Below are 2,508 nucleotides of genomic sequence, written 5' to 3'. Positions count from 1 at the left end.
CAAGAATACAGAGCATCACTTGCCCCAGACATAAGAACATAAGAGAAGCCAATGTTGGATCAGGCCAATGGCCCATCCCGTCCACCACTCTGTGTCACACAGTGGCCAAAAACACCAGGTGCCCTCAGGAGGTCCAGCAGTGGGGCCAGGACACTAGAAGCCCTCCCACTGTTGCCCTCTCCCCCCCAAGCACCAAGAAGACAGAGGATCCCTTGCTTCCCAGCATGAGAGTCCCTATCTGTATACCTTGTGGCTCATAGCCACTGATAGACTTCTGCTCCATATGCTTATCTGATTCCCTCTTAAAGCCGCCCATGCTTGTAGCCGCCACCATCTCCTGTCTAAATTCCCAGATTAGAATCCGCTGCTCTGCACCACTACACCAAACTGAATGCTTTGGAGGGGTGGACTGTGGGACATGGTGCCCCAGTGACATCCCTGTGTTCTCCCCCAGGCTCCATCCCCAAATCTCCAGGAGTTTCCCAATCTGGATCTGGTAACCCTACCCTCTGATTCCCCGCTGGTGGCCCAGGGGACCTGGCAACCCTAATTGGAGAGTGGACTGTATTATACCTTGCTTGAGGTCTCCCTCCTTCCCAAACCCTCCCCTCTCCAGGTGATGCCCTGAAATCTCCAGGAATGTCCCAACATGGAGTTGGCCACCTTAGAGTTGGCCTCCTGGTTTGCGACAGGTCAACTAACTTCTCTGTCCTGCCTTCTCCCCCCTACAGTGGGCCGTGGTGGGGGACACGTTCCCAGTGGGTTGCAAAGTGCAGGACTCTGTTGTCTTACGGGACTCCACCTTCCATGACAACCCTGACCTCACGAACCCGATATACAAGTAAGCACGGGTTTTGCAGGTGCCACCATTGGGGGTGGGAGTTTCTTTTTTATACCTAGGTAGAAGGCGTTCCATGCACCTTGGTGTTTAGTCATGCCGGCCACATGACCACGGAAACGTCTTCGGACAGCGCTGGCTCTTCGGCTTTGAAACGGAGATGAGCACCGCAACTCTAGAGTCGGACTCGACTGGCTTTCGAGCAAGGGAACTGGAAGCCCACAATGGTCTCTCCTCTAGCTTTGAAGCCAGAAGGGCAGCTTAAAAATGTTTTTAAAGACCGGTAATATAAAATACAGAAAGTAAAAAGTAATTATGCAATATAAACAGAAAATAAAAAATGTTTTATCCCCAATACCCCCTTCATTACATTAAAGAATTTTTAAAGCACTGGTCGAATCTGCATTTGCATTTGAAATTCGTTTCGTGCTTCTGTGACGCCATCTTTCTCTATGCTTTTTTGAATGTTGTTTGGAGAAGATTCATTTAAAGCAGTGCGGAGGTGCTGTTCCCATGGAGCGGCCACGAGAGGGCGATAAACACATGCAGACAGGCAAAAGTATACTCGTGCAGTTGAAGTTTGAAAACAAAAGCAAATGTAGACAGTTTTTTTGAAGACAGTGTCTGAAGGCTGGGACACCGGTGGGAAAGACAAATGCAGATTCGACCTGAGGCTGTTTGTGGAACTTCAGAAACATGCAGAAGAAAAACCTTAATGCATAACATACAGTTCAAAGCAAAACCCAATACCTAAGATAGAGTGCACTGAATACATGTAATTGGAATATATTCCATCTGCCCGCCAGGACCCACACAGAGGCACCGGGAGTTGTTGGCACACAGCCCCAAACAACAAAATTTAGTAACTGATCTATTTCTCAAACAAGATGTTAGTTTCGCCATCGCTGCATACTCAGCAAGTTTACTTTTCCACTCTTCTAATAGCGCGCAGATGTCTGCTTCCCATCTTGCTGCATAAATAATTCTAGCAGGAGAGGATCACATCTTATTCTTTTTTACAGTAAAACTTTTTTACCCTAAGAGTTGTGCAACGGTGGAATCAGCTGCCTGGGGAGGTGGTGAGCTCCCCCCCACTGGCCATCTTTAAGCAGCGTCTGGACAAACACTTGTCAGGATGCTCTAGGCTGGTCCTGCATTGAGCAGGGGGCTGGACTAGATGGCCTCTATGGACCCTTCCAACTCTGATTCTAATCCCTATTCTTTCACACCTATCCACCTTTCCTCCAAAAGGCCTATTCATTATTTATTTGAAAACATTTATCAGGCGCCTTTCTCCCTTGCAGAACTCAAGGCAGTGGATGATGGAAATAAAATGACAGTTACGAAGAGCACAAAAGACCACAATTTAGAATCTCCGATTAAGACTACAAATAAATAAGACCTAAACCAGCCAAACGCAGTCCTAAATAAAACCATCTTCGACTGGCTCCTGAAGGTCGAAGGTGTGGGGGCCAGGTGCTCCTTCCTCAGGAGGCTGTTCCATAATCGTGGGGCTACCACCGAGAAGGCCCTGTCTCGTGTGCCCATCAGATGAGCGTCTTTGATTGGGTGGGACACTCAGGAGGGTCTCTCCCCGTGATCTTGACTCCTGGGCAGGAATGTATAGGAGCAGACAGTCCTTCTGATGAGTAGTGCCACCAGCAAGGCAA

General features: G+C 48.5%; 1 protein-coding gene across 1 annotated transcript in view; it reads left to right on the top strand.

Moving 5' to 3' along the window:
- Positions 1-2,508, top strand: part of MIOX (myo-inositol oxygenase) — a 26,373-nt gene that overhangs the window by 19,259 nt on the left and 4,606 nt on the right. The gene's annotated exons all lie outside the window — the stretch shown is intronic.

Source organism: Gekko japonicus, unplaced genomic scaffold, assembly GCF_001447785.1.
Source record: "Gekko japonicus isolate JY-2015 unplaced genomic scaffold, Gekko_japonicus_V1.1 scaffold3528, whole genome shotgun sequence".
Classification (NCBI taxonomy): domain Eukaryota; kingdom Metazoa; phylum Chordata; class Lepidosauria; order Squamata; family Gekkonidae; genus Gekko; species Gekko japonicus.
This window is presented reverse-complemented; position numbering and strand designations above follow the sequence as displayed.